Source organism: Amphibalanus amphitrite, unplaced genomic scaffold (genome assembly GCF_019059575.1).
Source record: "Amphibalanus amphitrite isolate SeventyFive unplaced genomic scaffold, NRLGWU_Aamphi_draft 000201F_arrow, whole genome shotgun sequence".
Taxonomy (NCBI): Eukaryota; Metazoa; Arthropoda; class Thecostraca; order Balanomorpha; family Balanidae; genus Amphibalanus; species Amphibalanus amphitrite.
In genome coordinates, this window is record NW_024881696.1 from 91,975 (window position 1) to 106,230 (window position 14,256).

Here is a 14,256-nt window from a genome sequence, read left to right on the forward strand (position 1 = left end):
TTGACTGCAGTCATTGCATGCCGATAATGTCGGGTGACATTTATCAACACAACCGTCATAAACAGCACCGATGGACATGCTCTGCAGCTTGTTTACCAGTATTGCAATCGAGTTTTTTTTTTCTCTCTCAAAATTCTAGATCAACCACATCATAAATAACAGGTGAATGCTGTGAGCATTATGGGAAAACTGCAACATAAGGTGAATGTTGTGAGCAGTGAGGACACTTTCAGCTCAAGTTACGCTCAAATAAGCGACGTAATAGGAAAATATGATTATCTGGTAAACAAACCACCTTTCATTATTTCATTCGCTATAGGATAGCACGCTCGGTAGGCGTACACCAGACTACTCAAGGGGTTAAAGCATTACGCATAATCACCCAGGCGAACTAGCAGGGAACCATTGTCATTTATGTATCATGAACTTTATGACTGCGGGACAAAAAAAAAAATGTCATGCGGTGCGACTATCGTATTCCCAAGACAGCAAAACAATATAGAAAACGATCAAACAAAGGCGACTGAATGAATAAAAAGTGAGACCGTCTTACATCGATCGCTCTCATTTCAGCTTAGGAATTCCCAACTGTAATGACCCAGTGGGTCCAAGTTGCAACACACGGTGGATTCGCATTGGCGGCCGCCCGGCCCAGTGGGGCCTCAGACAACCGGTCCGCACCTGACCGGCCATTCACAGGCCGCCGGTGACGCCACAATGCCGCCATCCTGCCGTCCTTTGATGGGCGCGCACAATGCCGAACATCAGTGGTAAGTGGTAATGGAGCGCTCATAGGAGCGCCGACTGTCGCGCTGTACCACACCCACGGCACGGCCAGAGCGGGCTGCCACAGCATGTGCCGGGTCGTTCTGGCACCCACATTGCAGCTGCTAGAGCTGGTCCCATAACCCCATAGCAGATGACATAGAAAGGCTCGCCGTCACGTGGGCAGAGCCGGCACCCATAACACCCACACCGCCACGAGCAGAGCTGGCACCCACACCCCGCGGGTGGCTCGGGCACCCACACCCCGCGGGTGGCTTGGGCACCCACACCTCGCGGGTGACTCGGGCACCCACACCTCTCCGAACGGCGCCGGCCGCCGACGGGCCCGTCGGCCCATTAGCACACCAGAGTCAGCTGTGACACCGTGTGGGAACAGGTCACTGGGTAGGAGCGGTGGGGTTCCTACCAGGAGCTGCTGCCGCCGCCGCCCCCGCTGTCGCCGACAGTGCAGCTACTGGACGAGCAGTTTGTTTACAGCCCAGAGGCCGCAGCCACCAGCATCAGGCCAATGGTATGGGGGTCACTAAGGTAGCCACGACACTAAAAGTTAAGTAGAGTCGCTTAAACACAATTTTTCACAGATATAAAGGGTTAAAAGATCGGAGCAGGAAATGCAAAAACAAAAATGGCCCAACATCGAACTGAATCGAATAATTCACATGAGGTGTAGCATGTTCACAGCCAAACGACCAGTCACCGATGTAAGAACCGACAAAACCCTGCCCTAAGGCTTTATCTTGCTTTCAATAATGAAACTTTTATCTAATTACAACGAATATAGTTCACCTTAGGCGCAACGAATACATACAGCCTTGACATCTGCTTTGGAACACTGGATAATTTCGATCATTACTAATTAGGTATCCATTAACAATGAAAAATACAACAATAATTGAAAAGTTGTTGCTATAGGTTTAACAGTTTATATTGCATCCCCAGTACAAAACAAATAGCGCCCGCCGTATTCTTATTGTTCTCATCATCTACCCAGGAAAACCAGCTCCATCCACCACTGACTGCACCGGGGGCCGCAGTCTAGAGGTGTCAATCGGAACCGAAAATTTTGGAATTCCGAAAATTTCCGAATTCCGATTCGGAAATCGGACGGACAAGTGACAAACACTTCGGACATAATCGGAAAACTAGTTGAAAATAACAAATTTCTTAAATAAGTTAAAGTTCAAACTCATTTCCATTATCAAAATGCAAATTGCAAAACATGTCATCAAAATTGGCAGGGGATATGTGGTTCATACATCATTAATAATTATAGTGCAAGATGAACATAAACATAATTGCATGTAGCAGGTAGTTCTGAGTCAAATATATACCTACATATACTTTGCCAACTTTTAACTCTAAATTTGAAAATGTGTTTACGAATGGCAATAGCCAATAGGTGACATTGTTGTCAGTAAGCCCATCATAAGATAACACAGTTATGAATATGATGTAGGTACAATCATTGACCTATGGGAAGCACTAGACACCAAAGCAGTAAAGAAGGAAATCCAAAAATAGATTTGCCTCACTTGAAAGTTAACAGAAGAGGCTGAAGAAAATTGCAAATATCAAGGTGTGCCAAGTAGCACAAGAGTCTTACCTAGAACCTCCTATCATAAAATCATCCCCTTCCACCCCTTCCCCCCAAAAAATATCCGTGCCGAAATATCAAATACAATAAATGCTACATAATGCCGATAGCCTATCCAAATAAACTGATTACCAAAAGATGATGAAATGCGGCGAAAGCGTCATAAATGTCACCTAAGGAAAGATGGCCCCCGGATGAGAATCAGGGGAGACACAAAATGACGTCCAAAATAATAAATACAGTCAGTTTGCTTAACAATTGAATAATTTTCGAAAAAATATGATATTTTTCAATGCATATTGAATTTATAATAAACAACTAATGGTAAATGCACTTCAATAGGACAAATTATCTGATAATGACGTCATATTATTGATTTACTTTCACATCATCGACTCAAAGCCGGATACCATGTTCCATTCTACCGAGAATGGTAGCATGAAATGTGTTTTCCTTTCTACCGAGGATTACAAATTTTTGCTTGTGAATTTCAGTGAATTTGTGTTAAATCATAGCAAGTATTTTCGTTTTTGTAATCGCTTATTTTGTTTCGATATTCAGAGATGTGTGGCTCACTGAAGAGCACGTTTCTTCCAGAATCCAGATGTACCTACCTATCTCACATTTTTCTTCTTACATGAACTTGAACTATTTTGCTTTTGCAAAAAGTGTTCTTCTTTACATGTCAGCCAGTGTGATATAAGATGAAGATATGCATTATTGTAAGTGACTAGCTTCTTGCATTATTGCTGTATTAATTCATCATCAAGTGGCTTAGTGTCAAAAAAGGGATGCGGCAAGAAGTCAATATTTGAGAACACAAGTTTGAGGGATAAGGCAATGTTTTGCATTATTCCTGCCTACTCAGCTTCAGTTGTAGGCTGTAGCACATTTTAAAGAAGAATAGGCTTGTCACAATATGCTGTGTTTGTGTTGTATATCAGATTAGGCCTTTTGCCCAAATGCCCATTCCCTACTGCATATGATATTGCTTCAACATTTTTAGTTGCCAATATTTTGCACTCAAAACCAGATGGCGGATATCTGTTATTTAGTTATCATGTGGTACATAATAACATATACCTAATATAGATCAATTCACCCATCCTCTCTTTCCATATCCAGCTTTCGGACAGTTTTCGGACAAATCCATGCCTTGGACATTTTTCGGACGAAAGTGAGCTAGGATTTTGGACATTGGACGGACATCGGACAAGAAATTTCTGAAATTGACACCTCTAGGCCGCACCACTGCCCTCCGAAGGTCAAAGGTCAGATACCGTCTATGGCTGGGCGGCAATGTAATCGGGCATGCCGTGCAATGTGACGCCGGCGAGACAATGCCGGCGCACCAGCGGCGTGCGTGCCGGTCCTCCCGGGTCAGGGTCATTGTCAGCGGAGTGGGCAGAGGACACCGTCCGATGAGCATCCACACCAGGGACCGACCCGCCGGCATACAGGAATGCAGATGAAATACCGTCACCCGCTCCCCTTTTTCTCCTCTTCCCCTCCCCTCTCTGTCTGTGTCTCTGTCTCTGTCCGTGTCCGTGTCCGTGTCCGTGTCCGTGTCCGTGTCCGTGTCCGTGTCCGTGTCCTTGTCCGTGTCTGTCTGTCTGTCTGTCTGTCTGTCTCTCTCTCTCTCTCTCTCTCTCTCTCTCTCTCTCTCTCTCTCTCTCTCTCTCTCTCTCTCTCTCTCTCTCTCTCTCTCTCTCTCTCTCTCTCTCTCTTTCTCATTCTGTGATGGTTTCTCCGTTCTCCTCCTTCTCATCCATAAAAAAGAGCTTGTCCATCCGTCTACCTTCCGACTAGTCTCTAAACATGCACACAAAGATCAGCACACATTCATAAATCATGCAAGCGCACAAAAACGGTCGCATATTGATTTCGGAAGTATCGAGCAGTCAGCTCTCATTTCCATCTAGAAAGGACGCCTGTTGACGCTTTTCCTGTATCGAGCAGGTTGAAAAGAGATGCATTTCAAAAATGTATTTATGCAGAATCATGTGCCAGAGAGTTCAATCCGCCACATTAAAACTTCGATCGGCCCAAAATTGGCTACACATGATGAAATTCAGTCGCGAAGCATGATTCGAACCCCGGTTGATCACGTTGAAAAACTCGTTGATTATGTACTACCTGCTAACAAGCAATACAAAAGTATTGGTAACAACGCCCAGGCTTGCCACAGCCCGCAATCACACTACCTGAGTATCCTACATCTATAAATGTTGCCTATAATATTTCGGAGAAAGTTCGTTATCTGGGCCACAGGCCAGTCACTTGTATTACACGGATGAATTGGCCGCCTTCAAACCAATCGCCGACGTCCATTAGTTTTCCACTCTGTCATGGCCAGGTGCACAAACGAACGATGGACTCCATATAGATAACCGCAGGTTGTTTGAAATAGACAAACACTATTCGTTAGATATAGCAGAATAAATCACTGAGCGTTATCTAAGTGTCTCAACTAATTACAATGAGAATAGTGACCATTAGCTTCACGAAAAAAAAATCAATTAAAAGCTAGAACGATATAATGAAACGCATGATAGCCGACAATTAACGCCAAGGGACCGGGGCCGAATGTAGCTGATATATTAAGTCAATCGGCCCCCATTTAATAGCCCCTGTAGCAGTGCGGGAGCCCAATAAACAGCATTTCCAGAGGATATGTCGCTCGGTATTTATACCAAGGAAAATCTAACAGCATATACAAAATATGCGACATAAATTATTCTTCAATAAATTCACCAGCAGTAAGCAGTTCATGATTCAGTTGATCATTCAATCCTACCACGAACTATCAAGTAGGTAAGTATTATCCCAAAGCTGCCAACATTTTTCCAAACACGTTTTTATTCTTACTCGTACCCGAGCGTGAGTAAAGAAAAAACTTTGATAGCTTCCACCTGGTCACCACGTGTCATGTCTGAGAACATTGATACAGGCACCGTCGCAATACGCTGCACTCCTATAAGTATGAGCGGCGGCCGGCCGAGTCTATGACGTCAGCCCGTAATGGAGCGATGAGCGATACGCTCTCAGCGTGAGGCGCACCGGCCGGGCCGTGATAAATGCCGCACTCAGGCCGAGTCAGTGCGCGTTTGAAGCCCACACCGGCTCTTCAAAGCACCGCTAGAGTGAGCACTGAGCACGGGCCGCTCTGAGCTGGGCAGCCGGGCGGAATAAAGTGCCACCATGGATCGGCCCGTGTCCGGGAAACCTCGGCCGGACAGCCGCCCGACACGCACTCAAAGGGCCCGCCTGGGCAGGGCTGAGAGGCTTTGAGAACGGGGAGCAATGGATTAAAAAACGTGTGTCACACTGACCCAATAAGCATCTCAGGCAGCCGACATACCTCGAACATCACACAGTCAACGGAAATGCATAATGCATATAACCCTAGGCAATAGGCATGTATACCATTCCATAAGGATACAGTGGTTACATACAAAATACTGGTTACATGCAACGCTATGAATGGATGACGTAGCTTATAAATGTGTAGCGCATCGCTAAAGAAGCTCACCTGTTCTAAAAAAGTTGGATATATTATGTGGAGTGTGGACGTGGTTCGTTCCAATGTTCACAAAAATAAGTGACAGAAACTTCAAGAAAATGGCAAAACTTGCCCATTATCAAAATAAATTAATGGACAACATTCATGAACGTGCCTGTTGCTACGCCTTGAGTGCACTGTGAAGCGATCATAAAAAGCACCCACCGACACCAACTCAACACTGACTCCGGCTAGTGACTTTATTGCCAGAAGCAAAAAGTGGACTGGTTACATGCATCTAAAATAGTTTCAACCCGCCATCTAATTTACGGCCAGATCAGTTTCGTCGAACGCATTTGACACCGATCACGTCGAACTCCGATGTGCCCAGACAGCTCCGGTGCCTCTTCTAATGCCGGATCCGCCGGATCCCACCACCCACCACCGGTGGTTGGTGGGTGTTTTTGCGATGGCCGTGATTATAAGGTTTACCCGATTCGGCTCGGAAATCAACGGGATAGCATTTCTCATCAGAAAAGTGTCAGTAGTGACGAGCCAGCCGTCGACCAATGCCACGAGGGCACGCCTCGGTGCGCAAGAAGCTTTCTCCGAGATAATGCATTAATAGCGTCTTTTTAGGAGAGAAATGGAAGTCGAAAACAACAACAAGTCAATCATTTTCCACAAAATTTTGAAGCTTGAGTTTCTCACTCATATCAACTAGGATGTGAAACTGTTCATAATGGCATGTGGCGTTATAACATGAATTGCTGAGTGACCAGTCAAGACTAGGCCCTTGGTCCTGGGCCATCTTACCCACATAAGCCCCAGGAGATCCGCACTGGAAGCGAGTAGCTGTGCCACGGTGCGTTTCGTAAAGGACAGTAATGCAAATGTCACGAGACGCGACCTGCAGACGGCGCTGAACTTAGATGGAGCCTGGTAATGCTAATGGCATGATTAGACTCAGGTTCATCAGGCTTAGGAACCAAATGAGCGAGCTGCAATGAAGAGATATCCATTTGGGCGTAAGAGGAGCTCAACAACTGTCGAATAGGTTTTGCACGCAAATGTGGAGCACGGCTACCAAATATGTATTGAGTAACCAAGGCCATTGTCATATTTTCTAATGCTTTAATCACACCAGTCTCTAACTGATGTTTATAAGCAATCAAGCAATTAAAGGTGACTGGATGTTGTGAAAAGGTCGAATGGTGACTGGTGAGCCGAAGACGTTTTTACAGAAAAAGCTTTGCTCAACAAGATTTCCGGACGAAGCCAAAGCTAAATATTATGGTTAAGTCTTTTGAAAGTCACAAGCAGATCATTATTTATTAGCGACCACCACCGTCACTATCGCAGCCTATTCCCTATCACCGCTACTGTCAATTATGCCTCTCTGCAGTCACGGTCTAACTGAGCGCTGTGGTCTCAGAGCTTCCGTGGTAAATACATATTGAAGCCCGACATATTCCCGCAGCAGGACACCTACCTGTCAACCAAGTGGGATGCTTGGTGACAAAAAAAAATCGGCAGACGTGTTTTATAAATTGGAGTGAGCAAAACCACACGTAAAAACAGACATCCTATAAAATACCGATGAGCTCGTCAAATCTATAAGTATCGCCTGGTTCTGTGACGCATCATTCGCTCTAACTTGCAAAGCCCGGCGGCTTTGGGCGATCAATGCGGCTATTAACTTTTCTATGGCAATGGCTGTTACCCGCACCTACCCAGAGTGAACTATCTGCTAACTTTCCTCCTTACCGACGAGAGCCCCAGTGCAGCGGACTTTCTCGGACGAGAATTTCCGACCGCTAAGCTCTATAGAACGCTACCAAATCGTGCCAAATAAGATGAGGCTCGCTGTTCTCCGCAGCGCCGCGTGCTGCTTTAGAGCCCAGCCCGCCTAGCAACAGGAGTGGTTACGTGGCTCTCCCGAGCCCCCCCCCCCCTCCCTCAGACCGGCTCGTCCCAACCCAGCTCCTCCCCTACCCCTCCCCCTGCCGCTCCGTGTCGCTATGTCCATACACGCAGGAAAAACGGTGCCACTGTACGCCCCAAAATACTAGGAAAATCAACCTGAAATTACAGTTTTTGTGTGATCGAAATCGGTTACCAATGCATCGTTGGCAGTGACATGTATTTAACATGATGTTTGGAATGGCTGTGTATCTAAATAGACTATTTTCAGCGATAATCAAACGCTTTTGGGCACACCCCTACCATCCGTTAAACATATTACGATGCATTCCAATGATGGCTTGTGACATGCCACCGCTGAAAGCTCTTGTGATTAGGGCCGATTCAGTCTATGCCTCTTCTTTGCAAATGAAAGCCAAACATAACGTAAGTACTTCGGCCAACAGTGCATCATTCGGATACAGAACAGGCCAAGCACCAGCCCACCGACCGAGGCAGCTGCTGTATTATAGCCACATACTGGGCTGTAGTATGCTGCAGGCATTCACACTGCAATAGATGGGGTCGGGCAGCTGGCGCCATTGATTGTCTGGGCACCGAGCGGCTGCGACGGCGGCGGGTGGGCGGACGGCGGACAACTGACGGCCAGCGGTGGGCGGCGGGCGGCGGGCGGACACCGGCGCCGCTCCGTCCTCTGATGACCCCCAGATGGCCAGCGACTGAACTCAGACGAGCTCAGACTAGACCAGTCGCATGGTGTCACTCAGGCCAGTCTGACTCGACAAGGAGACAGACGGACCAGAAAAAACAATAAAAGGCAAAGACGTAATTGGAACTCATCTACCACTTTCCAAATATCTTTCCTTGAACATTCTGGAGAACCTCAGTAGTCAGTTCGCTACGCGGAAACGCACGCAAGAGCTACCACAGTTCAGAGCACAACAAACAAACGGGCGAGCGGCGACACGCCTTCTCGGAGAGTTCAGGAATTATGCACCGCACCACAGCTGTCAGCGCGCGGAACCAGGACAAGATCCGTCGAGAATACAGCCCGTTTCTCAGCAGGAATAACACGGTCCGCTCTCGGCCCAAGAGGGGGAGGCGTGATTACGAATGCAACCAACGGCTGCCGTTGAAATGGCGGCACGAAACATATAACTGGAAATGACATACGGCCGCCGGCCCGGCCCGGCACGAGTCTCACAAACCATAGAAAAATAGCGGAGAAAAACTCGTGCGTGATGGAAAAATGAAATAAACACGAGTAGTTCCAGAGTGTTTCGTGCGAGTAATGAGAAATGCCAGTTATGTCATGCGAGAAACTAGTTGGCATTCGGACACAAGGTTGATATACAGAGCGAAAGTTAACGTGAGAGTGACCGATCAACGTCCATTCTCCAGCGGCACCGCACGACACAGGTTACCACATCTGTCGCTAGATGGCTCTCGAATCGAGGCGCCTGGCACATGCTGTGCCGCAGAGCACAATGCTGTGCGAGCCAAGATTACGTTACCGTACTACTCGTGCGACCCGCTCCCTGAAGCTGAAATTGATCAATGATCAATGATCATTGATCATACCACGCCGCGGATGAAGATACATTTACTGCATAGTGCATACCTACTGCATAGGTCACACAATTTGAATTATATGTGTTATGTGTAAAGCATTTCCTGTTTTCTCGCAAGCGACGTTGCATTTTAAAATGAGCTTCAATATATTTGTATTCACTTGGACTGGCTGATAGCCACGACAGGTAGGTGTGGCCAACCATTACGTAGGTATGTGAAATTTGAGTCTGATGTAACTAGGTAGCACCGCTGCGAGCTTGTTAAGTAACTTATTAATTTCGCGGCCACGAGGAGCGGAGGAGACAAATGTGTTTTTATACAACTGCACCAGCCTTCGTAGGAAAAAAAAAACGGAAAGGCATTAGCAGTGTCAAATTCAATCCGAGAACAGTCCAAAGCGCAACAAATCAGAATCAACATTGAAATCGATTTGCTTCTGAACGACGCTAACCGGAAATCTCCGTTGACGATGAGGCAAATGAATATGATGGAACTTTAATAATAATGATTATGATGGTGACCTATATTTTAGCGCTCCCGACCTGCAGAGGTCAGCGGCGCTCATACCATATCACATCCAGCCACGGTAGGTTTAGCGTCGTATCACGCTGCGATCAGGTGCGTCAGAGGTCTCCAGTCTGCTCTCTGCCGGCCCGGCCCTCTCACGTACCGGGGACGGGGAGCAGCGGGAGCGCGTACCCAACCCGGACACCGGCACAGTCGGGCAGATAAGGCACCGGCTCCGCGCCGGCCGAAACCCGCCTGAATATCAATGTCCGTCCCCGTGTTCCGCTGACGCAGCTCAGCTCTAGGCTCACAGCTCACCGGTCGGGTCCCGGCTCTCAGCTCTTAGCTTTCAGCTTGCAGCTCTCGGGTCGGTCCTCAGCTCACAGCTCGCAGACGCCGCCCATCTCTCAGCTCGCAGACGCAGCCCATCTCTCAGCTCGCAGCCGATCTCTCAGCTCACAGCTCTCAGCTCGGCGCGGCTTAGCTAGCAGCTCGGTTCATTCGGCCAGTGACCGAGAGGGACATATCGCCCCCCGGGGAGAGAGGCCCGATCGGGTCAGGCGACTAGGATCGGCTTTACGCGGTCGGCGGACATATACCGGCGCATGGCGACCCAGGGATCGGTGGTAGCGTCGACAGGCCGCATGGCGAACCAGTGACGTCGACAGTTCAGGGAGACTACCAGACGCATTGATAGGGTCCGGTAATCGGACTACAGTAAGACTACAGTAAGCCACGGCTAATACACTGACGATAGGATTAACTTCAACCCACACATGCTCAATGGATGTAGAAACAAATGTCAGAAATGCAGGAAATAAATGGCCGCGCTACAGATGCAACATACAAAGCAGAAAATAATCTACAAAGGAAGTAACATCGTCTTAGCAGATCTGTCTGGAAACCTATCAGCAAGACCTTAAAATAAGCCCCAGACAGGATGCTTTCCGAGTGGTGATCCGGCTCAGTATTGATCGAGACTGCAATGATGCATCATTGATGAAGCCGTGTTCAATATCTTGGAAACAGGTAACGCGCCTAGAGTGCAAACCAAAATTCGCGTTGCATACGACACGTACCGAAACAAATAATGCATAGCCTTTAGCATGCGTCGGAAGAGGGTTCGCTTCTCATCAACAAGAATAGCCCCGGAAAGCGTCTCTTTGGGCTCCACCCACCGCATCATTGCCCAGAGACGAGGACAAGCAGCTATTTCTGTATCTCGCTGCCACATAACCCCATATAACCCCTATACTCCCAGTCAGAGATACAATCACATTTTACCGTCGCCATATGAAAACAACAAGTTCGCCGAACATAGACCATAAAGCCGCCAAGTGTCATAAGACACCGAACCACCGAAAACGGTGTCGTCTAACCACAATACCATCCGCTGTTGCCGGGCGGGCCGGCCCGCGGAGCGCTGCCCTCTCGGCACAGCCTGGAGCGCCTGCGGCGACCCTTGACACGAGCGAGGAACCCAGCGGGCGACCCGCCGCGGCACGGCGTATCCAAGCGGGACGAGATCAATTGGAAGACGGCCAGCCGACGAGCGACCTGGCACGAAAGGCTCGTGCCGCGGCTCAGGACGACACGTAAAACAGCGCCGCGATCCTCTTGGCATTAAGGGGCGCGCGAAGCTATCTGTCCGACTGAAATTGTGCCTTCAGTGGTGTAGTGCCGTTGTTGAATGAGCCACAGTTCAGATTGAAATTCGAATACAGTTAACATTATAGGTAGACAACTTGAGCTACTGTTCATTGTGCATTCTATGAGGGTGAAAAAAACACCTCCAAGAGATACCTGTTACAGATACTTCAATGATTAACATCTATTAATGAAAGAAGATGGTAGATATAAACCATAAATGAACGGAACGCACTCATTTAATGCACGGCTAGGTGTTGCTATGTGAGTAACACAAGAAGCGTCTTTGCTCGGTGGAGTGAATTGGTACAAAAGTCACCGCGTCCTGATAAGTTAGGTGTGCCGTTTTGCACATATTCACATTAATAAACCAAAACCCGTCTGGTCCAACTTCAAAACCCAATTAGGCGGCAGTCTCAACTCGGAACCCATCTGAAAAGTTCGCGCTCCCAGAACTCCCAGCCACTGTGCCATTCTAACTGCAGTTTTAATTGCGACTTGGTGCCTGTAAATTGCTTTCTCGCAACTAAAAAATAAAATATTCAAATAGCACCCAGTGCCCGGCGACTGCTACCAGTGGCCAGCCACACAAAATGCCTTCCAAACTATCGGACAGTCCGTGCATGGTTTCCAACTCCACCCAAACAAGGCCGTCTTTCCGGCCGTCTTTCGGCCGATGCCGTCTGGGGCAGTACCATCTCTGTCGGTGACGGGAGACGCGCCGTCTTGGCGACATGGCGTCTGAATGGCGTCATCAACAGCCACCCGATGGCCGATTACGATAAGTCCCGACCGAAACAGCCGCCTGAGCTCAGCACCGAGCAACAAACCAGAGAATGGCCCCAATGGCTGCCGTCGCAGCACATCGTGCCCCACCTATTGACGGCTGTCAATGGTCATGTGAGGACAAGAATGGCCCAAATTGTACCGTGCAATGCCGTCCGACGAGTTGAGATCGGGGTTTACGGGCGACGGTGCCGACTGGTATTTTACGTCACAGGAGTGGGCTGTTATTGGTGTTTTATTATCAACATCGGGGCACCAGAGGAGTAACAGGCCAACCATAAGATTGTTATCATACTTCGGAGAGTGTTGCTACTTAATTTCACTCGGCTCTGAAAAGCAGGCCTGCCATATTTGCAACGCACGATTTTGGTAATATGCGGTAAAACTCGCCATCTCTGAACTGAAAGTAGCCGAGGAAACAATTCCTCTCGAATCAGTGACAACTGGCACCGGTGTAACAAAACCCTTGGTACGGACTCAAGCGGGACTAAATAGGGAATTCGTCGCAGTTTACGGCACCTGCACATTGTTGCAAAATGCCGAGCTTCCTTCCCTCGCAACGGTGCATCAGCAACACAGCTCATACTGAGCTGAGTACGCAACGGCGGCAGTTTTCCACTTATCATAGCGAACGACTTCCAATCCGCTGACCTGGACACAATTCCGATGAAAAGGTCATGCATTGCGTTCATCTATCATGCAAATACTTTCCAATGGAATGCAGTGTCGGTTTGTTGCGACTTGAGAAGGAGGAACAATACATAAGAAGATCGAGTCAATACCAATGCCGCCACAGTCTCCGTGTCAATAACGGCCGTAAGTGTTGTCATTGGCTGTATGATTCCGTTTAAAATACGCCTTACTACAACAAATTATTTTTAGCATGCCTTGCATATGCATAGCATGCAATTCGCAATTTGTTTGAACGAATTAATGTGATAAATAGACGATCGGACCGTAACAACTGTGTTTAGCTGTCTAGTTTTGCTCAAAATTATTGTTTTTAAGAATATCTCGATGAGATATATGTATAATGCACTTATATTTATTTACCATGAATGTCCAGTTCCTCATTTCAAACTGTACCTTCCAATCTACTAATACCAATCAGGTCAGCGTAAGTAAAGTACAAGACATGCAATACAAGTCCTCCACGATCAGCACTGGATTCGGTGGTGGATGCACGTGGCCGCAGGGTCACACCTGGACCGCAGAGGAACCGTCAGCAGTCAGCACCCAGGTGGGCACTCCATTGACAGCTGATCTGACCAGTCATTTGGGGGGGGGGGGGACTTCGCCATGGACCGCCGGACAGCAGCGAGTGAAAGGTTGAATCCCAACGCCAGATCAACTTGGCGGCTCAGAGATACAGGGTTGAGGAAGTAAGCGAAAATCAAATAATATTTCTGAATATGATACTACGCCGAGCATTTATCAGACGAGCAACATTTCCGGACTGCGCTGTATAGGACAGAGCGCGGGTACTGGCACCGGGCAATGACTCGTTCGACAAATAATGAACGGGGAGCGTCCACACTTATAATCGTCAAGACATGTTTATGACCTTAGGCACCAAAAAGCTCATTCCAATGCCTCAAATAGACAATGCCGCTGCCTGTCTTACACTATCGCAGCGATAGCACAGCGGACGCCACATACCATGTCTCGCGAGGGGTCGCAGGGGTCAAAGGTCACGGCCCCACCCGTCGTGCAATGCCTCTTGTCGCGAGAAACTGTGGCGGGCAGTCCTCATAATTTCCCTGCCGCGGTGGCGCCCGACGGAGGTCATTAGGCTGAAGCATCGGCCCCGAGACGGACGGAGCCGACTCTAATGATTTAAGCCGTCTGTCCGGGGCGCTACTGCGAAGGACTAACGATCCCAGAGCCACCTCTGCAGCTCAGATACTCGTGGCCACAGCCGGTCTTATCGCACTGATGA

The 14,256-nt window shown here is 48.2% G+C and overlaps 1 protein-coding gene across 2 annotated transcripts in view; it reads right to left on the reverse strand.

Moving 5' to 3' along the window:
* LOC122384868 (protein TEX261-like) overlaps positions 1-14,256 on the reverse strand; it is a 34,308-nt gene that overhangs the window by 18,343 nt on the left and 1,709 nt on the right. The gene's annotated exons all lie outside the window — the stretch shown is intronic.